Source organism: Ranitomeya variabilis, chromosome 5, assembly GCF_051348905.1.
Source record: "Ranitomeya variabilis isolate aRanVar5 chromosome 5, aRanVar5.hap1, whole genome shotgun sequence".
Taxonomy (NCBI): domain Eukaryota; kingdom Metazoa; phylum Chordata; class Amphibia; order Anura; family Dendrobatidae; genus Ranitomeya; species Ranitomeya variabilis.
Window position 1 is genome coordinate 687,141,831 of NC_135236.1, and position 24,462 is coordinate 687,166,292.

Consider the following 24,462-nt stretch of genomic DNA (forward strand, 5'->3'; position numbering starts at 1 on the left):
TACACGGAGGGGAAGGAGAAGTGCCTGGGAAATCAGACCAATCTGACAAAGGTTTATATTCCATGGACATACAAAGGTTTCCAACTCAATCATTTTTTTACAGTGAAAATAGTTATCACCCCGAGCCCTCATTCATCTTTTTCGATTTAGCTTCACCTCCCCAAGAACTCAGTCACATTGTAACAGAAAGATGCAACTATATAGACATTGTGATAAGGAATTTAGATTGTGAGCCCCTATGGGGACAGCGATTATAAAGCGGCTGCAGAATATCATGGCGATATAAAAGCAAAGCATAATAAATTACATGTATCACAAAAATGTCCTCATGACACAGCTTTGTTCAGCACTAGTAAGTGGCGGTGGTTTGGGATATCACGCTGTGAAGTCAGAGAGAATTATTTAATGTTTTCATACACATTAGATTAAATTCAGGACAGAAGAGTTTGTCTGGAAAAAAGGACAGAGGAGTCTGGAGGAAAAGGATTGAGGGTGCTGGAGGAAGAAGATGATGAAGGAGACTGCAGGAAGAAGAGGACAGAGAAGACTTGAGGAATTAGGGCAGAGTAGCCTAGAGGAAGAGGAGCACAGAGGAGTTTGGAGGAAGAGGATGATGGAGGAGATTGGATGAAGAAGAGAACAAAGGAGTCTTGAGGAACTAGGACAGAGGAGTCTGGAGGAAGAGGAGGACAGAGGAGTCAGGAGGAAGAAGAGGACACAGGAGTCTGGAGGAAAACGAGGACAGAGGAATCTGGAGGAAGAAGAGGACAGAGAAGTCTGGCAGAAGATAAGGACAGAAGAGTCTGGAGGAAGAGGAGGACAGAGGAGTCTGGAGGAAGAGGATTGAGTATTCTGGAGGAAGAGGATGATGGAGGAGACTGGAGGAAGAGGAAGTAGAGGACAAAGGAATCTTGAGGAACTAGGACAGAGGAGTCTGGAGGAAGAGGAGGACAGAGGAGACTGGAGGAAGAAGAGGACAGAGGAGTCTGAAGCAAGTAGAAGGACAAAGGAGTCTGCAGAAAAAGGAGGATGGAAAAGTCTGGAGGAAGTAGGAGAACGGAGGAGTCAGGAGGAAGTAGGAGGACAGAGAAGTCTGGGGGAGGAGTAGACAGACAGAGGTGTCTGGGGGAGAAGAGGACAGAAGAGTGTGGGGGATGAGTAAATGGACATTGGAATCTGGGGGAAGAAGAAGATGGAGGAGTCTGAAGGAAGACTGAAGTGTGGAGGGAGGACAGAGGAGTAAGGAGGAAGAGAAGGACAGAGAAGTCTGGATGAAGAAGATGACAGAGGAGTACGGAGGAAGAAGAGGACAGAGGAGTCTGGAGGAAGAGGATTGAGCATTCTGGAGGAAGAGGATGATGGAGGGGACTGGAGGAAAAAGAGGACAAAGAAGTCCTGAGGAACTAAAACAGAGGAATCTGGAGGAAGAGGAGGACAGAGGAGTATGGAGGAAGAAGAGGACGGAGGAGTCCGGAGAAAGAAGAAGATGGAGAAGTCTGGAGGAAGTATGAGAACAGAGAAGTCTGGAGGAAGTAGGAGGACAGAGGACTCTAGGGAAGGATTAGATGGACAGAGGAGTCTGGAGAAAGTAAAAGGAGGGAGGAGTCTGGAGAAAGAAGAAGATGGAGAGGTCTGGAGGAAGTAGGAGAACAGAGGAGTCTGGAGGAATTGGGAGGACAGAGGAGTCTGGGGGAGGAGCAGAAGGACATTGGAGTCTGGGCGAAAAAGAGGATGGAGGAGTCTGAAGGAAGACACAGAAGTGTGGAAGGAGGACAGAGGAGTCAGGAGATAGAGGAAGACAGAATATTCTAGAGAGAGTAACAGGACAAAGGAGGAAGGAGGGGAGCAGGAGTATGGAGGAAAAAGCACTGGGGAGGACAGACGAAGTTTGGAGGAAGAGAGGTGTCTGGTGGAAGAGGAGGACAGAGGAGTCTGGTGGAGGAAGTAGGGCAGAGGAGTCTGGAGGAACAAAGGGACAAAGGAGTTTGGAGAAAGTCGAATAACAGAGGAGTCTGAAGGAAGGTGGAGGACAGAGGAGATTGGAAGAAGAGGACAGAGGAGATTGGAAGAAGAGGACAGAGACAGAAATGTGGCAGCAGGTCTCTCACAGAGAATATAGTAGCACTCAAATGAGCATTTTTGTTTATGGTGAAGTTGGGAGAGATAACTAACCGTTATCTAATCTATATGGAGGTCTGTATGGGGTGTCTTATTTCATGTGGAATGGAAGGTCATAGTAACTTCAACCACCAATTAGTGCAGAATTAATAATCTGTGGAGGATTAAAGAGTTCTCCTGGGATAAAATGTGAGGCATCACAAGATATTTCAGGATGATGCATGAAAACTGACTACAATCTCTAGGTGAAGCCCTAGGACTGCGGACACATCTCGGGATGAAGTGCTAGTACTGAGAACACATCCCAGGGTGAAGTATGAGGAGTGGACACATCCAGTGTTGAAATGTGAGGCCTGAGGAAACATCACAGGGTGAAGTATGAGGACACATCCGGTGATGAAGCTTGAGGTCTGAGGACACATCCTAGGGAGAAGTGCTAGAACTGAGGATACATCCCAGGGTGAAGAGGGAGGATTGAGGACATGTCCTGAGGTGAAGCGTGACAACTGAGGACATATCCAAGGGTGAAGCTTGAGTGCTTAGGGCACATCCCATGGTGAAGCCTGACAGCACATTCGGTGGAGAAGCGCTATGACTAAAGATACATCCCACAGTGAAGCGTGACATTTGAAGACACATCCCATGAGGATTTGTGAGGACACATCCCGTGATGAGGACACATCCTCAGAGAAGAGCTAGGACTAGGGACTTACCAGAATGAAGCAGAGCACTGAGGACACATCCCAGGGCGAAGCATTAAAACTGAGGACACATCCTGGGGTGAGTATTGAGGACATATCCTATAGAGCAGCACTAGGACTGAGGACATATCCCAGAATTAATCAGCACTGAGGACATATCCCGAGGCAAAGATGATAAAAACTGAGGACATATCCCAGAGAGAAGCGCTAGGATTGAGGATATATCCCAGGATGAAGTGTGAGGACACATCCCGTGATGAAGCATCAGGACTGAGGACACACCCAGGAGAAGTTCTAGAACTGAGGACATATGCCAGGATGAAGAAGAGGAATGAGGACACATCCCGGGGTCAATCGTGAGGACACATCCCTAGGTGAAGAGTGAGGACACATCCCAGAGTAAAGAATGATTACTGAAGACACATCCTGTGATGAAGCGGCAGGACTGAGGACGCACCCAGGAGAAGCACTAGGACTGAGGTCATATGCCAAGATAAAGTGTGAGGACATGTAGCGCCCCCACCGCCGCAGGGCCGAGAGGTACCCGGTACCGGGCCTCTGGGTCTCTGCTTCTGGGGCTGTCACGGCGGCTAGGCCCCGGCCCGTGACCCCGCCGTGGGGCGCACAGCGAACGATAGGCGTGGATGTTGGTGGTGCAGTTGTGGGGAACAACGAGGACACCAGGCTGCAGTCTCCCCACCTCTTTACTGGAGATCTATGAGTCCTCAGTCCAGAATACGGTTCACCAGGCTGCGCAAGTCCGACCGGTCCAATGGCACCTCCAGAGTTCTCCTCACAGGTGGAAATCAGTGCCCTCCTTCTAGCGCTATGTGTTGTAGTCCTTCCCTGCTGTGCTCACGGAAAGTACCCCACAACGGTTGTGTCTGTTTCTTAAGTTCCCTCACAACTCGATTACTTGATGTTCTTCTCGTATTCCATCCCACCCTGTTATTCAGGTTGGAACGGCACCCGTTTGTCAGGTAGGCCTGGAGTTCTTCCGGGACCCTAGAGACGCCCCTCTCCCGCAATTGCCCCCCAAGACTTCATAGGTGATATGTGTTAGACAGCCCGCCTTAAACTGACTGCCCTGCCGCTGTTTGGAGTATGGCTTGAAGCTGTATGCTATTCCACTCCCTCAGCGTTCCGGCCACCGGTAGTGCGCCTCAGTAGGGTGTTGCTCCGGTCTTACAGCACGACCCCTACTGGTATTCTCCTTTCGCTTGATCTCGTTTCTCACTCAGCACAATCTATCTCGCTTCTAGTCCTTTCTTAGGGCACCGCCGCTATGCTGAGCAGGCACGGTCCCGTTACGTTCTTTCCAATGCCAAGCCTCTGTCAGGATCCCACCCCTGACAGAGGCCCTACTGTCTCTTCCTCCACAACACCCTCTGCCACCAGGTGTTGCTTCGTTCAATCCAGTCAGCTTTCTCCTCTAACTTCCTGCCTGACCCCCAGTTTACCCACTATGGTGGGGAGTGGCCTAATGAATAGAACCCTTAGCTCCCCCCGGAGGCCCAGCTGTGAAACATATTGGTGTCTGTGATACCTGCTCAGAGGAACTCCTTCAGTGCCATCGAACGTGCCATGGCTCCCCATAGTGGCGGATCCACAGTACTGCAACGACCAGGACTCTGGGGCGCTGCACTCCCCCCTGGTTAAACACAGTACTCCGGGACTGGGAAGAAAACAACAATACAGGTTAGCAAAAAGACATACAATTTTTGTTGAGTGCAAAACAATAAGTATACTTGAACAGGCTTCCCTTTATGGGAGGTGAGGCTTTTAAAAACCAGGTCCAGAATTGGCATCGATATATCGATGACATATTCTTTATTTGGCTGGGCACCAGGGAAGACTGTGTTGAATTTATTAATGGTCTCAATTCCAACTCCCACAACATCTTTCTAACCCATTCTATCTCCAATAGCTCCATTAACTTTTTGGATCTGAGGATTTTTGAGAGGGGAGATCACTTGGCGACGGACCTCTTCAGGAAACCGACAGCTACAAATGCCCTCCTAGAATTTAACAGCTTTCACCCCTGGCATACCAAGGTTGGTGTTCCCACAGGGCAATTTTTACGCATCAGACGTAATTGTACTCTGGATCAGGATTTCTTAACCCAAGCTCGTGATCTGAGGAATCGTTTTAGACAGAGGAACTACCCGAAGCGCGTGGTTTCCACAGCTTTTCAGCGAGCAAAACAACAGAATCAAACTTCCCTCTTGACTTCCATCAGACGTCCTCGGCAATCACAAACGAGATTTATCACGGAATTCAACGACAGCTGGGGACAGGTAAGAGCCATCCTAACCAGACATTGGCCCATATTACAAACTGACATTCAAACGACGGAGATAGTCAGTAGCAGGCCACTCCTGACTTCCAGAAGAGCCCCTAATCTGAGACAGCTGCTCACTAAGAGCCACTTTTCTAGGCCCACGGTCAAACTAAACAGGGGCATTGTACTTAAGGGGTCATTCCCCTGTGGGGAATGTAATGTCTGCCCTTTCATGACACCCACGCAAGATTTATTTATACATCCAAACAATTCAAGTAGACACGCTCTAAAAACTTACATAAACTGTAAGACTAAGAACGTGATTTATGCTCTTGTGTGCCCTTGCAATAGGGTCTATGTGGGGCAGACGTCCCAGGAGTTGCGGAAACGATCACAGAAGCATATATCTACCATCCGCCTGGCAATCACGGATCAAGCAAAAGGTAAAATTCTTACCCCTGTGGCGGCACACTTTCTGTCCATGCACAGAGGTTCCCCCACAAATCTCAAAATTGTGGGGCTACAGAAGATCTGTTGTGGTGAGAGGGGTGGCAATATACATAACCTTCTTTTGCGTGCAGAATCCAGGTGGATTTTTGAACTCCAGGCAGTCACCCCCCTGGGGCTCAACGAAGAGCTTCTCTTTACGGGGTTCCTGGGGTAGATTTATAGTGAGATGTCTCAGCCGCCCCCTGTCTCTCATTTTTCTCTGCATATTATTTTCTTCAGGGACGCTGATATCGTATAAAATGGGACCAGGTGGATACACTGGACGTTGACAAATTCTGAAAATTATTCCTGAACCCGTGTCACCTTATGGAATTCTGGACGCAAAATGGATGGAGGGTGGATGTAGACAGTTACTGAAGAGAATGGCAACACAACATACATTGACAGAATTATCTTCAACCACCAGGTGGTGGCAAGCTTGGTTGGTCCTATCCTTCTCCTGGATAGGGATATGGCGGACTTTACCCACTATCATGAGAAGGACATAAGGCCGAGTCAGCTGGATGGAAGATTTTCATAGGAGAGGCCTGCTCGGACTTAGAGGTTCGGATATGAACTGTACCATACCTCGGAGTTGCACCATCAATGGAAGACATATTAATGCAAATCAACACATGGGTGTATATTTGCATGGAGTAATATTCTATTTTTGTGCCCATGTATGGTGTTTTGTTTTGTTTTTGTTTTGGTTTGGGGCATCTGCACCTGATGTTGTACTCTGTTTGATAATAACCAGCTTTTATTCCAGGTCTTACTGGCTGCTCTAAGCATCTATGGGCCCCCAGCCTAACAACAAAAAATGCACTCATATAGTGCTTCTTTATGTTATGGACCATCTATCCTTAATAGATAACCTTTTCTCCACAGTGGTTCAGAGGAGGATTTAGTTATCACCATAAGTGTTCTGATACATCAGTTCACTTGCCATCCATACGAATAGCTTATTACTGCTTTCATGAATATTGATGTTTCCTGTTGACTACTACGCTTCCTTTCATGCAACTCCAATACAGCCCCTCCATCTGTGCTCTCATTCTTCTCCCTACTCCTGGTGATTTTGCTATGCAGTGTCCGGCTGGCCTGGGACGGCGCTTGCGCAACGCGACCCTATCAGGAGTCGCGGTGTGCGCATGCGCACTGTATCCAATGGACACTGCCTTTGCTCCAGCATCATGCCGTCTACCTTTATGTGATGTACCTGGCGTCTCCCGCTCCCCCCGCCTCCCCCTCGCACATGACGCGCCACACACAGCGGTATGTAATCTTTTACATTTGAGTTACTATTTAAACTCACCTGGTATGCTCTCAGCCACTTCCCCTGACGAAGCTGCTGCGGCAGCGATACGCGTGGGGCCTCTTCGCACCATACCCCCGGTATTTGTTCAGGTTATTATGCCCATTCCCCTACTGGCTGTACGGGGATTTTATCCTTGCTCAAAGCTCTGGCCCTCCTAGGTTTGCTGCATTGCTGACAGCTCTGCCCCACTGCCCTTTGACCATCAACAGGTAGTATTCCTTTGGATGACTCTGCATATCTTGACTTTCATCCATGGTGTATATGTATGCATTGTCAGTATACACACTTATCTCATTGAGGTCAGGACAGCTAGTACTAGAGGCACCTTATATCAGGAGGTGCTGACTTGAGTATAGGGGATATTCATCTGTATGCATTCATACGAAGTTGCTGGCATATTGATGGGGTTTTTTCATTGCAATTTTGGGGTATGATGTGTGTTATGTTTTAGATGTTTTTAATATGTGTGCTGAGATGTAATAAAGGTGTTCTTTTTGATACATTTATATATATGTTTTTTATTCTTGTGAGTGTGCACACCATATGAGTCTATCTTTTCTGGTTTTGACAGATTTATGGGAGGTGAGGACACTTTTAACGTTACAAACATAATTAAATATCATAGCAACAGGCTCCAATTAACTCTCATTACCCAACCGGGTATTCTACTAAGTGCAAATTTTGTGAACAATAATTTAACATTGCCTTTAAGGATTCACACTCTAAATCCACTAAAGACCTTCCTATAATCACATTATAAGGTATTCTAACTTTTCATTCGCCTTCTTTGGAATCTGCAGGACCGCCTGTCCTATCGGCGCCAGACCTACTGCCTCTCCTTTCTGTTACAGGACCGCCCCGTTCAGCCAGGGCCTACTGCCTTTTCAACTACTATACATAGTATAGAACATAACTTTACTTTCAGTTTGAGAACACTGAGCCGGCTCTACTTGGCTCCTATAAGGACTCACTCACTAACCCCTACGGGTTCACTCTCTGTCCTTAGTAACGAACTAACTTTCTATGGGGACTCAGGGTTTACCTTCTATCCTCACCTTCGTTATTACTTCCTTTCTTTCAACTATGCAGGACTCTAATTCTTCCCCTACGGGCTCTCTGCATCTTTCCTTTTAAAGAACATTATCTAGGTTTCACATTTCAAACAGATTAAACACACATAACTTTTCTTTATGCATAACAGTTACATTTCTTCCAGAGCATCATCATATTACGGTTCTAAAACAGTATCACTTTCAAGTTTAGGTCACACATCCCCCTTAAGAGGGGATCAAGTCTTTCTGAGGTAGCTCGTCTTCTCAGCCTACCAGTCCATGCTCAACAAAGGTTCCGGTACGGTATCTTCACAAAGAGTCTTTGTTTAAGTAAAACCAGTAGGAAGCGCCTTTAATAAGGTGCAAACTATTTACAAGAAGTTTGTATCATGCATTGTTCATGATTCAGCAGTTTTTATAACATTGTGGAACAAAAAAAAGCAAAAATGAAAGTGAAAGCAAAAATAAAAAGCAATAGGGATACCGGGTAAACAAAGGGATCCCTTTAAGAGTTAACCCAGGACGGGTTTTAGCAGCAAAACAGCAAGGAAATAAACAGTTAACTATTTACAGTTTCAGGTTTCCGAGGCTTAGTTGGACGGCTTCCAGGGCTGCACCTGGCACTTAACCCTTCTTGATCTGGGCAAAGTGAGGTCCAGGGTTACACCCAGTGCTGGACAAACGCCGTTAATCCGTCCTTCATGTATGGTTAAATCATGCGCAGCGATGGAGGTCTGCGCAGCTTGAGTATGGGCATTTGCTGCAGCAGAGGTAGCGGCCGCTGCAAGATCAGTCACTGGAACGGAGTCAGCAGCTGTGGCACTAGCAGTCACTGGAGTGGTGTCGGTCGTCAGGGCAGGGTCGTCCTTCATACCTGCTTCAGATGCGGTCCCTCCGGTGCCGGTCTGCTCTGTCTCCGCTGGGGTCTGGAACGCTGGTTGCAGGGCCTTGTGCTGCGACATTGTCATCTCTGCTTGCAGCATACCCCTTTTCGGCAGGGCCTTGCTTTCCAGCTTCGGAGCGCTGGGACTTCTTCCCTGCTCCGGACCAGATGAGGCTGCCGACAGATGTCCGGTGAGGCTCCTGATGATGGCCTTCTTCCACCCGGCCTCAGTGCTCAGCTGCGTCCGCCGGGGTCGGTCGCTGAGCTCGTCCACTCCAGCCTGCAGGAATTCAGCATCAGCGGTGGAGGCCTGGTTGCGGTGCCCCTCCGGGTGGCTGGGGGAGTCCTCTGCTCCGACCCCACGCTCCGGCTCCGGGCGGCTCGCCATGGCGTCCTCCATGTCGCTCGCTCCTTCTTCCTGGTCCTTTTCCCGCTCTCTTCTTCGTGGGCGGTTTCGTTTTCTCTGTCTCTGCCCACCGTTAAGGATCAGGAGGCGGATCTCGGCTGCTGACGGACACGTCCTCAAGGGGCCGAGATATTTAGACTGGGCGGCCATTGTCTTTCGCGCTCTTCAGCTTGTTCACGCCCACTTCCACGCCCTTCTTCTTCTCCTGCGCTCTCCTTAGCGCTGTAATGGCGGCGGTTTTGGCGGGAACTTCTGGCGACAAGCGGCAATACACGGCCCTTCTAATAAAGTACAGTCCAAGCACGATAAATCACAGTTCCAAGGCACACATGACCTGATTCTTCAGGCTTAAGTAGATCCTGTTCGTGACGCCAAGTTGTAGCGCCCCCACCGCCGCAGGGCCGAGGGGTACCCGGTACCGGGCCTCTGGGTCTCTGCTTCTGGGGCTGTCACGGCGGCTAGGCCCCGGCCCGTGACCCCGCCGTGGGGCGCACAGCGAACGATAGGCGTGGATGTTGGTGGTGCAGTTGTGGGGAACAACGAGGACACCAGGCTGCAGTCTCCCCACCTCTTTACTGGAGATCTCTGAGTCCTCAGTCCAGAATACGGTTCACCAGGCTGCGCAAGTCCGACCGGTCCAATGGCACCTCCAGAGTTCTCCTCACAGGTGGAAATCAGTGCCCTCCTTCTAGCGCTGTGTGTTGTAGTCCTTCCCTGCTGTGCTCACGGAAAGTACCCCACAACGGTTGTGTCTGTTTCTTAAGTTCCCTCACAACTCGATTACTTGATGTTCTTCTCGTATTCCATCCCACCCTGTTATTCAGGTTGGAACGGCACCCGTTTGTCAGGTAGGCCTGGAGTTCTTCCGGGACCCTAGAGACGCCCCTCTCCCGCAATTGCCCCCCAAGACTTCATAGGTGATATGTGTTAGACAGCCCGCCTTAAACTGACTGCCCTGCCGCTGTTTGGAGTATGGCTTGAAGCTGTATGCTATTCCACTCCCTCGGCGTTCCGGCCGCCGGTAGTGCGCCTCAGTAGGATGTTGCTCCGGTCTTACAGCATGACCCCTACTGGTATTCTCCTTTCGCTTGATCTCGTTTCTCACTCAGCACAATCTATCTCGCTTCTAGTCCTTTCTTAGGGCACCGCCGCTATGCTGAGCAGGCACGGTCCCGTTACGTTCTTTCCAATGCCAAGCCTCTGTCAGGATCCCACCCCTGACAGAGACCCTACTGTCTCTTCCTCCACAACACCCTCTGCCACCAGGTGTTGCTTCGTTCAATCCAGTCAGCTTTCTCCTCTAACTTCCTGCCTGACCCCCAGTTTACCCACTATGGTGGGGAGTGGCCTAATGAATAGAACCCTTAGCTCCCCCCGGAGGCCCAGCTGTGAAACATATTCGTGTCTGTGATACCTGCTCAGAGGAACTCCTTCAGTGCCATCGAACGTACCATGGCTCCCCATAGTGGCGGATCCACAGTACTGCAACGACCAGGACTCTGGGGCGCTGCAGACACATCCTGGGATGAAGAGTGAGGATACATTCCAGAGTGAAGCGAAACAAATGAGGACACATCCCATGATGAATACTGAGGACACATCCCGTAACGAAGCGTCAGGACTGAGGACATATGCCAGGATGAAGCAGAGGACTGGAGACACATCCCAGGGCGAAGCCTGAAGACATATTCCAGGGTTAAGAGTGAGGACATATCCAAGAGTGAAACGTGACAGTTAAGGACTCATCCCGTGATGAAGCGTTGGGACAGAGGACTAGAGTTGAGCGAATTTGTTCGGATTTGGGTACAAATACGATCTGCAGCGAATATTGTTTTTGAAATATTCAAACACAGATGAACGTCATTAGAGTCAATGGGAGTAGAAATTACCAAATATGTCCCGAACCGATCATTAAACATAAATTCGGCACGAATAGGGTACCAATATGGCACGAATATGGCAAATTCAGATTCTGCAACCGAATCCGAACAAATTCGCTCAACTCTATTGAGGACATATCCCGGGACAAATGTTAGGACTGAGGACATATCCGGGAATGAAGCAGAGAACTAAGGACATATCCCAGGGGGAAGTGCTAGGACTGAGGACATACACTGGGGCAAAGTGTCAGGACTGATGACATATCCCAGGTGAAGCGTGATGACATATACTGGGATGAAGTACAAGAACTGAGAACACATACCAGGCAGAAGCGTGAGGACTGAGGACATATCCTGGGATTAAGCGTGACGACTGAGAACACATCCCGGAATGAAGCGTGAGGACAGATCCCGAGAGAAGAGCTAGGACTGAGGACATATCCCGGAATAAAGCAGAGCGCGGAGGTCACATCCTGGGGCAAAGCACGAGGACTGAGGACACATCCAATGGTGATGATTGAGGACATATACTGGAATGAAATGTGAAGGCTAACAGTATATTCCAGGATGAAGCCTTAGGACATATCCCAGAGTGAAGCACTAAGACTGAGGACACATACCTTTAGAAGAGCTAGGAACAAGGATATATCCTGGGATGAAGCAGAGGACTAAGGGCACATTCTGGGGTTAATTGTGAGGACATATTGCAGGGAAAAGTGCTAGGGATGAGGAGGACATATTCTTGGGCGAAGTGTGAGAACTGAGGACATTTCCCGGGGCGAAGTGTGAGGACATATCCTGAGGTGACACTAGGACTGAGGACACATCCCAGGATGAAGAGTGAGGACTGAGGACATTTCCCAGGATTAAGCATGACGAGTGAGAACACATCCTGGGGTGAAGCGTGATCCTGCATTTTCCCATAGACTTGTATTAGCGACGTATTGCGACGGATGGACACACGTTTCGTCCACCGTGCACTGGATCCTGTGGAATGTGACGGCCCGTCTTTTGCAAAAAACGTTCAAGGGAACGTTTTTCTGTACGTTGTATCCAGTGTTTCAGACTGCGCATGCCCAGCAGGAAATCTCGCACTCACTCTCTTTCCTCACCCTGAATACAGACGGAAATGTGAAAGAACAATCTTCCGTCGGTACGTCGCGCCAACGCTTTGTGACGGGCGACTACCGACGGAAATGTGAAAGTAGCCTTAGATGAAGCTAAGAACTGAGGATACATCCAGTGATGAAGCACTGAGACTGAGGACATATACTGGGGTGAAGCAATAGGACTGCGGACACATGCAGGGGGAGGGAAGTGTGAGAACATATCCATGGCTAAAGTGTAAGGACTGAGGACACATCCCATGGTGAAGTTCTCAGCCTGAGGACACATCCCAGGATAAAGCATAACGACTGGGGACATATCTCATGGTGAATCGTGAGGTCTAATGACATATCCTGGGGTGAAGCACTGGGACTGAAGTCACATCCCTGGGTGACTTGTGAGCACTGAGGACATATCCATGGGTGAAGTTAGATGATTGAGGACACATCCCTAGGCCTGAGGACACATTTCAGGGTGAAGCGCTAGGGTTGAGGAATCCTTGAAAATAGACATTTTGTACCATACTGAATATTCTTTGGGTGAAATGTAAGATTGGGAGATAGAGCGTTATCTTCTGAAGCTACTATCTTTCTAGTCCACATCATTTGTATGAGGCCTTTCCTCTAAAATTCCTCTGTTCCCCTATTTACCCTGTATCAGCTGCAGTTTATCTCACTGTGTGCATTCCTCTGTAGCTTTTGTGAGTATCTGATAATCCAGAAGAAAGAGAGCTGTGGTGATAAACTGGCAGGGAGCGATTCTGTGGCAATAAAAGCGTAGCCCAAAAGTAGAGGTAAGGCTACGTTCACATTTGCGTTGTGTGCCGCAGCGTCGGCGCCGCAACGCACAACGCAAACAAAAACGCAGCAAAACGCATGCACAACGCTGCGTTTTGCGCCGCATGCGTCCTTTTTTTGATTGATTTTGGACGCAGCAAAAATGCAACTTGCTGCGTCCTCTGCGCCCGGACGCGGGCGCCGCAGGGACGCATGCGGCGCAAAACGCAAGTGCGGCGCATGTCCATGCGCCCCCATGTTAAATATAGGGGCGCATGACGCATGCGGCGACGCTGCGGCGCAGACCGCAAATGTGAACGTAGACTTTGGTCTGTGTGGAATAAAGGTGGAGAGGTGGACATAAATCAGTTAAGTAAAACGTGCACAAATTTCCTTTCTCCATAGTTTGAATAGCCCTACAGAGTAGAGATACTGCGGAGCGAAGCTTGGGCTGAACTGTTCAGGTGGATCACTGTGATATAATGAAGATCTAGGCTTACACCTTCCGTGAGTGTAGGACTTCTCGGATTGTGCAGAGTAGATCTACAGAGTAGATTCACTGGGTGGGGAGCTCGGGCAGAACTATTCAGGTGGATCAATGTGATATAATGAAGATCTAGGCTTACACCTTCCGTGAGTGTAGGACTTCTCGGATTGTGCAGAGTAGATCTACAGAGTAGAGACACTGAGTGGGAAGCTCAGGCTGAATTGTTCAGGTGGATCAATGTGATATAATGAAGATCTAGGCTTACACCTTCTGTGAGTGTAGGACTTCTCGGATTGTGCAGAGTAGACCTACAGGCTCCGGAGCGCCCACTACTCTCCTGCTCTTAGGTGTGCCATTATAATTTCTCCCCCTGTGTCCCCATACTGGAGTGGCCCTGCTAAAACTTGCTGGAACAGTACTGGGCCCCTCACTATAAAGCCCACCCAAAACATCCGCCCAATAATTGTAAGCCATGCTGGTCATCATCTTCTAAGGTCAGGGCAAAGCTTATAATAGGCCGGTGCCCTCCACCTCTGTGGGCCACCCCTGAAACCCCCAGGTTATAGAGGTTCCAAATGTCTCCAGTAATATAAGTAAGGGAAATGCCTTACCTGTGCTGCTGTGCTGGCTCCATGCAGGGTCTACTCCAGGATGAGCTGCCCCACAGCTGTTGTAATCAGGTATAGCAATGATTAACTCGTCCTGCCCCGAGCCCCACTACTCAGGGATCCATCCAAACTTCACATTCTTCTAATTGTCACTGACATGTACAGGGGTGATGACGTACAGTGGGTACAGAAAGTATTCAGACCCCTGTAAATTTTTCACTCTTTGTTTCATTACAGCCATTTGGTAAATTCAGAAAAGTTCATATTTTTCCTCATTAATGTACACTCTGCACCCCCAAAAAACAGAAATGTAGAAATTTTTGCAAATTTATTAAAAAAGAAAAACTGAACTCTCCCATGGTCCTAAGTCTTCAGCCCCTTTGCTCAGTATTGGGTAGAAGCACCTTTTGAGCTCGTACAGCCATGAGTCTTCTTGGGAATTATACAAGTTTTTCACCCCTGGATTTGGGGATCCTCGGCCATTCTTCCTTGCAGATCCTCTCCAGTTCTGTCAGGTTGGATGGTGAACGTTGATGGACAGCCATTTTCAGGTCTCTCCAGAGATGCTCCATTGGGTTTAGGTCAGGGCTCTGGCTGGGCCAGTCAAGAATGGTCACAGAGTTGTTCTGAAGCTGCTCCTTTGTTATTTTAGCTGTGTGCTTAGGGTCATTGTCTTGTTGGAAGGTGAACCTTCGGCCAAGTCTGAGGTCCAGAGCACTCTGGAAGAGGTTTTCGTCCAGGATCTCTCTGTACTTGGCCACATTCATGTTTCCTTCAATGACAACTAGTCGTCCTGTCCCTGCAGCTGAAAAACATCCTCATAGCATGATGCTGCCTCCACCATGCTTTACTGTTGGGGATTGTATTGGGCAGGTGATGAGCAGTGCCTGGTTTTCTCCACACATACCGCTTAGAATTATTACCATAAAGGTCTATCTTCATCTCATCAGACCAGAGAATCTTATTTCTCATAGTCTGGGAGTCCTTCATGTGTTTTTTAGTAAACTCTATGGGACCTTTCATATGTCTTGCACTGAGAGTCTTCCGTCAGGCCACTCAGCCATAAAGGCCCGACTGGTGGAGTGCTGCAGTGATAGTTGACTTTGTGGAACTTTCTCCCCTCTCCCTACTGCATCTCTGGAGCTCAGCCACAGTGTGTAAGGACTGGCGGAACGCACCAAGTTAATATAGATGTTATAATTGGTGCGTTCGCAGCCCGGGGTCCACCATGCAGGAGAGAATCTGCTGCTAGAAGATGGCGGCACTATATGGCGGTATAAGTAAACTCAGTTACTTCACTGAGTCGCACTGCAAAGAACAGGTTGTGCCCTGTTAGCGTCACAGAGGAAAACTGCTGAGCTGATGGCAGTCAGTGGTCACGCACACAGAGAAGCGCACAAACACTCCTCTCCGGTGGAATCAGAATTCTAGAGGCTAGGAGCCAGCCCTGAATACATACATATAAGCTCCTCACCGGAGGTGCCGGTATTCTAGGGGCTTATTTCAGCCAAACCCTATCCACATACAGGTGCGACCACAAATAGCAAGCTCATAACATGAAGTGATACTAGCGCATGGCCGTGCGGCCAGGCGAACCTTTTATAGCTGCAGCAGCTTCAGGACCTTCCTAGAGGAACAATGGGAGCTGCAGCAGTACCTGAGCATGTGACCCCTGACCTCCAATGAGAGGTCTTACCTTGGGCATGCTCAGAAGGGAAAAAGCAAGACTTAGTCCCAGAGACGTCTGCTCGCCACTGACCAGTACTGGCTACAATGGCTGATCCTGGAAAAGCAGCAGTAACCATCCGCACAGTATCAGACTGAGCCAGATGCTGGGACCGATGTCTCCGCTGAGCAGGCTCCACTGCGGCTGAAGAAGAATGTGAAACCGCAGAGGAGATGGCCTGAGATTCCCCCAGTGCAGAGGCGGGAATTCGACCCCTAACACAGTGATCTTGGCATTCTTCTTTTCCTCTCTCACCAAGGCTCTTCTCCCACGATTGCTCAGTTTGGCTGGACGGCCAGGTCTAGGAAGACTTCTGGTGGTCCCAAACTTCTTCCATGTAAGGATTATGGAGGACACTGTGCTCTTAGGAATAGGAACCTTGAGTCCTGCAGACATTCTGTTGTAACCTTGGCCAGATCTGTGCCTTGCCACAATTCTGTCTCTGAGCCCCTTGGCCAGTTCCTTTGACCTCATGATTCTCCTTTGGTCTGACATGCACTGTGAGCTGTGAGGTCTTATATAGACAGGTGTGCGCCTTTCCAAATCAAGTTTAATTACACACAGCTAGACTCCTGTCAGGATTCACACCGTGACTGTCACCAATTGTCACGATCCCTTAGCCGTGGCCCGCAGTTTGTCACGAAAATCCACAGGGATTCCTGACCACTGCCACCATTAGGTCACGGATTGGGGTGACTTTAGACCAGCAGACGGCTATCACATGTGCAGGGGGGCTTATCTTCGTTATCCCTCTACTGCCACAATGTGATAAAAAAACACACACAATGCTATTGACCTCTTAGTTTACAGCAGGGGCTTATTTTAGGTATCCCACTGCTCTTCAATATACCATGAACTGCAGGGATTTGTGTATCCCGCTTACAGTTCCACTTAACACTTGCAGCTCTCTGGCGCCCCCCTTACTCTCAGGTCAGATTAGGTACTGCACCTAGGGTAATTAGTCGCCAGAAAGGCTGCCTGCTATGTACTGGCTATTGGGCGCGCTGCAGCGACGCGATAACTACTCCCACGCAGGCAGGAACAATAATTATCAAGCTGCAGTCGCTGAAACAACACCCCAAAAGTCTACACACGGTAAGCTGCCACCAGCTCCGAGTAAACGGGTCCGGAGCTAACCCAAAACAGTAGCGTAATTTCCCTTCAAGAGACTTAGGGTACGTTTTTAGAGCAGGGAGAAAGGACTGGCATGAAATAATATACCACACAAAATGTAGGCAGTGCTTTTTATAAAAATTATACAAAGATGTTACAAATGAGACAATTGCCAATATGTACAAGGTAATTATAAAAATAAAAGGATTAAATGAAGAAAAGGTAACACTCATATATTCTCAGATCATTGCATTGCAGGCAACAGGCTAGGAGAACTTTCCATCTATCCCAGTGCATTTGCAGTCTGGTTGCTTCAGGTAAAAACTCACGACCCCCCCTGGAAGCCTGCCAGCAACTTTATAACCTACAGCCTGTGACCTCACAGAAAGGGCTGGTTTTTCCAACCCCTCCTCTCTCGTCAGGGTTACTCACTGTGCATTAAATATATCTGATGCCCGTAACTTCGCTCCAGAACATGTCATAAACGTACCATACCCAGCCTTCATCTCGTATTATCGCGGGCATTCCGATGAGATCAAATATGTCCTATTATTTACAGAGCAATCCCTACTTCCTCACCCGATGGAGTTAGACGCCCGTATTTAGAGTGATGCGTAGATCCTCCGAGTGTGATTATGATGATATATTTTGGTGTTCGTATTTTAAATCGTTTGCCTAATATCTTACAAAAACAGAACAAAGGACTTTCATGATTCTAGAAGCTTCTAGTCCAGTGATAGCTGGACAAGAGCTTACGCGGCAGGAAATGCCGGTCGTAAATACCTTTCTTCAATAAAACTCCCCTCTCACATACATTGGCAAGGCAAGCTCAACTCTGAAGTAAAAGAGAAGGGGGGTTTCTTAGCCCACATCCTGGGCTGACAAGAGAAACTAAACTTATGATATTTCATACCATATCGTGACACCTCCCCCTTTTGGCGTGCGCTACGGCGGCAGAACCTCTCGGTATGCCTCCATGCTCACCTCCGTGGGTTCACCCTGGCGGGAGAGTCCATCTGCATTCCCATGCTCCCTGCCCGCTTTGTGTTCAATGGTGAAGTCAAATTGCTGAAGGGCAAGGCTCCAGCGTAGCAACCTACCGTTGGTTCCACACATGGTGCTTAGCCAGCGCAGAGGGTTGTGGTCGGTCACCACTGTGAAGGTGCGACCATACAAGTAGGGCTGCAAGCGCTGCAGGGCCCAGACTATGGCCAGGCACTCCTTCTCGATGGTGGCCACTTCCCTCGGCAAAAGTTTCCGGCTCAGGTACAACACGGGGTGCTCTTGGTCCTCCGAGTCAACCTGGCTGAGCACAGCACCAAGGCCAAACTCGCTGGCGTCGGTCTGTACCAAGAACGGTCGACTGCTGTCGACTGCTTTCAACACCGGGGCGTTGCACAGTGCTGTTTTCAACGCCTGGAAGGCCCCCTCACAGCCATCTGTCCAGTTGACGATGTGGGGTAGTTTCTTGCTGGTGAGGTCCGTCAAAGGTTTTGCCAGGCTACTATAGTGCTGCACAAAGCGCCTATAGTACCCTGCAGTGCCCAGGAAGGACATCACCTGTTTCTTGGTCCCAGGAGTGGGCCAGTTCACGATCACGCCCACTTTGTCAGGCTCCGGTTTCAGGGTGCCTCCGCCTACCCGGTGCCCAAGGTAGTGGACCTCCCTCATGCCCATCTGGCACTTTCCCGGCTTGATAGTCAGGCCTGCTTGGTGAATTCGCCTGAGCACCTCCTCGAGATGCTGCAGGTGTTCATCCCAGGAAGGACTGAAGATGGCAATGTCATCTAAGTACGCCATGGCGTACTTCTCCAGTCCCTGAAGCAGGAGATTGACCATCCGCTGGAAAGTGGCAGGGGCATTCTTCATGCTGAAGGGCATGACCGTGGACTCGTACAGTCCAAAGGGTGTGATAAAGGCGGACTTCTCCTGCGCCTCGGGGCTCAGGGGAATCTGCCAGTATCCGCGACTCAGATCCATTATTGTCAGGTATTTTGCGCCAGCTAACTTCTCAAGCAGCTCCTCGATGCGCGGCATTGGGTGCACGTCAGAGGCTGTAATGGCGTTGAGCCCCCTGTAGTCCACGCAGAACCGGGTGGTCCGGTCCTTCTTTGGCACGAGAACTACAGGTGAGGCCCACGCGCTCTTTGACCGTCGAATCACCCCCAGCTGTAACATCTCATCGATCTCCTGGCGCATAATCTGCTGCACCTGGTCAGACATTCGATAGGGTGTTCGCCGTAGTGGGGCATGATTCCCGGTGTCCACCTCGTGGACGGCTAACTCAGTCCTTCCAGGCCGGGCGGAGAACACGATCCGGAAGGGTTCCAGTGTGGTTTGCAACTGCAACCGCTGTGGTTCATCTAGCGAGGCGCTTACCTCCACGTCCTCAATGGACCCACGGGCCTTGGCTTGGGCCAGCATGTCCAGGAGGGTGTCTTCTTCCCCTTCTTCGGGTGCGCTGCAGACCGGTAGGACGAAAGGTTCACGTTCGTGATGAGCCTTCATCATGTTGACGTGAAAGGCCTTTCGCCTACCCCCAGTGTGGTCAAGCGTGACCACGTAGGTGACCGGGTTGAGCTGTTGGTGGACGACGTATGGGCCCTCCCAGGCTGCCTGAAGCTTATCCGTTGGTACAGGAACCAGCACCCACACCTTTTGACCCATGTGGTAGGTCCGCTCCCAGGCGTTCTGGTCGTACCAGTGCTTCTGATCAGCCTGAGCCTGCGTCATGTTGTCATGCACCAACTGCGTCAAGGTCTGCATCTTGTCACGGAAGCGCATGACATACTCCACTATGGACACTTCAGAAGGGTTCGGCTCCCCTTCCCAGGATTCTCTTACCAACCCAAGGGGTCCCCGGACTCGCCTGCCTTACAGGAGCTCGAAGGGGGAGAACCCCGTCGAGGCCTGCGGAACCTCTCGGTAAGCGAATAGCAGGTGTGGGAGGTACCGCTCCCAGTCGCGCCCTTGTGTCTCAACCAGCATGCGTAGCATCTGTTTGAGGGTACCATTGAAGCGTTCACACAAGCCATTGGTCTGTGGGTGATACGCACTCGCTACCAGGTGCTTCACCTGCATTTTCTTACAGAGAGCCTCCATTAGGTGAGACATAAATTGGGTCCCTTGATCAGTAAGCATTTCCCTGGGAAATCCTACACGTGAAAAGATGGCCAACAGGGCATCCGCCACCTTATCTGCCCTAGTTGACGACAGAGCTACTGCCTCTGGGTACCGGGTAGCGTAGTCTACCACAGTAAGAATATATTGCTTTCCAGAGCTGCTGGGGACGGCCAGCGGGCCCACAATGTCCACCGCAATCCTCTGGAAAGGCTCCTCTATCACTGGCAAAGGGATCAGGGGAGCCTTAAGAGCAGGCCCCGCCTTCCCCACTCTTTGACAGGTGACACAGGAGCGGCAGTAGTTTGACACATCTGTCCCCATCTTAGGCCAATAGAAGTGTTGAGACAGCCGGGCTTTAGTTTTGCTGATCCCCAAGTGTCCAGCTAGCGGGATCTCATGGGCAATCCGCAACAACTCACCCCGGAATTGCTGCGGGACGACCAGCTGTCTTTCCCTCAACCACTCCTTTTGTGATTCTCCGGGTACTGTCTCTCGGTACAACCTTCCTCCTTCCCAGAACACCTTCTCCTTATCAGTCTCGGAGAATGACGTCCCGGCGAGTTGTCTCAAACTCTCTAGGCTCGCATCTGTGTGCAGAGCGGCCTGAAACTCCTGGCTAGGGGAAGCCAGAAGCGACGTCAGGGTCCCTTCCCCTCGGGAACCCTTTTGGACCTGCTCTGGGTCCACCTCTGGTTCAGTCATAATGATGACTGAGGAGGGTCCGGAAGGCAGACAGTTATCTGCGTTCTGGGCACTCTGACTGCGGGTGACAGCAGCTACGTAGGCTGTCTCCCCGGGGGTTTCTACAGACCCATCCACCCCCATTACCTCAGGAGCATTGCTACTTATGGGCCAGTTACCTTCCTCCGTGGCACTGGTCAATTGCATGGCATCACCTTACTCACGGTTCCCATGTATCTCCCCATTTCTTGTAGCACCGACACTTGCCCCTGCTAGGGGTTCCTCAGCCGTGTCACTCCGCAGAGCGACATGGCTGAGCACTCCGGTACCTATGGACACATCAACTTGCACAGAAACATCATTATCAGATTCAGTTGGCACAGGTACAACATTTTCACCATCAATCCTAGGGAAAAACTGGTTAACAGATGCATCATTACAAGATAAAGCATGGTCAGGTAACACATGCGATTTCCCATCATCATCATCATCATCATCATCATCAGGGTTAACGTTACCCTTATTAGCAGATTGGGGAGGGGTGTCAGGGACGTAGTATGCAAACAACCTCCCCAAATCAGTCCCCAACAAAACATCAGTGGGCAAATTATCAGACAGCCCCACTTCCTTCACCCCGCTCCCGGCACCCCAATCAATAAAAACCCGGGCCATCGGTAAGGGACAGCTGATGCCCCCAATCCCAGTGACAGTTAGGGTTTTCCCCGGAATGATTTCTTCAGGGGCCGCCAGTTCGGGTCGGATGAGGGTTCGTTCAGCCCCGGTGTCTTTGAGGCCTGTAGCAACATGACCCCCCACAATGACATGCTGTACGTTATCACACACCCTCCCAGCCACACCACCCACCAAAAGAACTGCTGCGTTAGGCCCTGGGGCCTGGGATGAGGGGTTCTTCTGCTTGGCTGGACATCGGTGACTGAGTTGTCCAGTCTGCCTGCAGTGGTAACACTGGCGAAGTTCGGTGGTAGCTCTGGTGCTGTTGGCCACGGGGACAGGACCTCTGGTGTGTTGCCTGGCAGGGGTACTGGCGTTGCTTGCCGGCTTACCCCCTCTCCAGCTGGAGGTGACTGGCTTCCGCACTTCCGATCTACGGTTGGCCTCATAGGCATTGGCAATCTGCGCTGCTTTCGTCACGTCTTTGGGTTCTCTGTCCATCACGAACTGTCGCACCTCAGCTGGGCAAAGATGGAAGAACTGGTCTTTGATCATCAGGTCTCGCAGCTGTGCAAAGGTGGTCACTGACAGTCCTTGGGTCCACTGGTCAAAGTGGGTCCCCAGTCCATGCACCACATCACTGTAACTGTCGTGTGGGCCACGTTGGAGGGTCCGAAACTTTTTACGGTACACCTCGGGTGTAAGCTGGTACTTGGCTATGAGGGCCTGCTTGATAGCCTCATAGTCACCATCTTGTTCTTGAGGGAGGGCAGCAAACGCCTCCAGAGCTTTGCCTCTCAGCCCTGGTGTCAGGTATCGTGCCCATTCTTGTGTAGGCAGCTGGTACTGCCTGCAGGCTTTCTCAAAGGCCCGCAGAAAAGTGTCCAAGTCTCCATCCTTTTCCATAACAGGAAAGTGGTCGGGCCGGGGCTTTGGTGTCTGAGCGCTGCTGGGCTCACGGCTCTGGGCAGTGGAAGGCGTCCCCCCCTGCCGGAGCATCTCCAGTTCATGTTCTCGCTGGGCTTGGCGCTCGGCTCGCTGGGCCTGGGCCTCCCGCTCGGCTCGCTGGGCCTCTCGCTCGGCTCTCTCTGCCTCTCGCTGGGCCTCTCGCTCGGCTTGCTCCTGGTATTGCTGGATCAGCTGCAGACGTCTCTCTAGGTCATCTGCGGAGCATTGTTGCAGAGCCAGCTGCAGGCGGAGGTCTGCGCCCCCCTGGTTGCCAGTAGGGCCCGTATTCAGTGGTTGGACCTCTGCTGCAGCAACATGTTCGCTGGTGCTGGCATCTGCGGCCTCTGGGCTCTGTGAGTGGTCTAGAGCGGCTTCCCATTGCACCAGTTCAGCGACCATTTGAGTCTTGGTCTTGTTCTGGGGGTTCAGGCCATGGTACATGCATATCCCAGCAAGAGTGTCTTTCTTCTGCTGGGTGTACCAGGCTTCTCCTTTCGCAGCCATGGTTGCCAAATAAAAGATAGAATAGAAAAACGAAGAGAAAGGGAGGGGATAATCACCAGTACACAATTGTCTCACAACTAATAAGCACTGAGTTCGTTCTCCCAAACTTATTTGCGCAGAGTTCTCGCAAGAACTTTCTGCAAGTTTTTAGTGAGAGGAATGATTGCTCAAACCAAATCACTAATGCTCTAATATCCCACCGCCTTGCCACCAATATGTCACGATTCACACCGTGACTGTCACCAATTGTCACGATCCCTTAGCCGTGGCCCGCAGTTTGTCACGAAAATCCACAGGGATTCCTGACCACTGCCACCATTAGGTCACGGATTGGGGTGACTTTAGACCAGCAGACGGCTATCACATGTGCAGGGGGGCTTATCCTCGTTATCCCTCCACTGCCACAATGTGATAAAAAAAACACACACAATGCTATTGACCTCTTAGTTTACAGCAGGGGCTTATTTTAGGTATCCCACTGCTCTTCAATATACCATGAACTGCAGGGATTTGTGTATATCCCGCTTACAGTTCCACTTAACACTTGCAGCTCTCTGGCACCCCCCTTACTCTCAGGTCAGATTAGGTACTGCACCTAGGGTAATTAGTCGCCAGAAAGGCTGCCTGCTATGTACTGGCTATTGGGCGCGCTGCAGCGACGCGATAACTACTCCCACGCAGGCAGGAACAATAATTATCAAGCTGCAGTCGCTGAAACAACACCCCAAAAGTCTGCACACGGTAAGCTGCCACCAGCTCCGAGTAAACGGGTCCAGAGCTAACCCAAAACAGTAGCGTAATTTCCCTTCAAGAGACTTAGGGTACGTTTTTAGAGCAGGGAGAAAGGACTGGCATGAAATAATATACCACACAAAATGTAGGCAGTGCTTTTTATAAAAATTATACAAAGATGTTACAAATGAGACAATTGCCAATATGTACAAGGTAATTATAAAAATAAAAGGATTAAATGAAGAAGAGGTAACACTCACATATTCTCAGATCATTGCATTGCAGGCAACAGGCTAGGAGAACTTTCCATCTATCCCAGTGCATTTGCACTCGCAGTCTGGTTGCTTCAGGTAAAAACTCACGACTCCCCCCTGGAAGCCTGCCAGCAACTTTATAACCTACAGCCTGTGAGCTCACAGAAAGGGCTGGTTTTTCCAACCCCTCCTCTCTCGTCAGGGTTACTCACTGTGCATTAAATATATCTGATGCCCGTAACTTCGCTCCAGAACATGTCATAAACGTACCATACCCAGCATTCATCTCGTATTATCGCGGGCATTCCGATGAGATCAAATATGTCCTATTATTTACAGAGCAATCCCTACTTCCTCACCCGATGGAGTTAGACGCCCGTATTTAGAGTGATGCGTAGATCCTCCGAGTGTGATTATGACGATATATTTTGGTGTTCGTATTTTAAATCGTTTGCCTAATATCTTACAAAAACAGAACAAAGGACTTTCATGATTCTAGAAGCTTCTAGTCCAGTGATAGCTGGACAAGAGCTTACGCGGCAGGAAATGCTGGTCGTAAATACCTTTCTTCAATAAAACAACCCTCTCACATACATTGGCAAG

At 50.0% G+C, this 24,462-nt stretch overlaps 1 protein-coding gene across 3 annotated transcripts in view; it reads right to left on the minus strand.

Moving 5' to 3' along the window:
* Positions 1–24,462, minus strand: part of LOC143777149 (solute carrier organic anion transporter family member 1C1-like) — a 160,714-nt gene that overhangs the window by 92,868 nt on the left and 43,384 nt on the right. The window contains exon 1 of one of the 3 annotated variants that reach the window (XM_077267234.1): positions 14,110–14,146. The exons of the other annotated variants lie outside the window; for them this stretch is intronic. The gene's annotated coding sequence lies outside the window, so the exon portion shown is untranslated. Of the gene's footprint in view, positions 1–14,109; positions 14,147–24,462 lie in introns of those variants that run through there. 3 annotated transcript variants of the gene reach the window in all.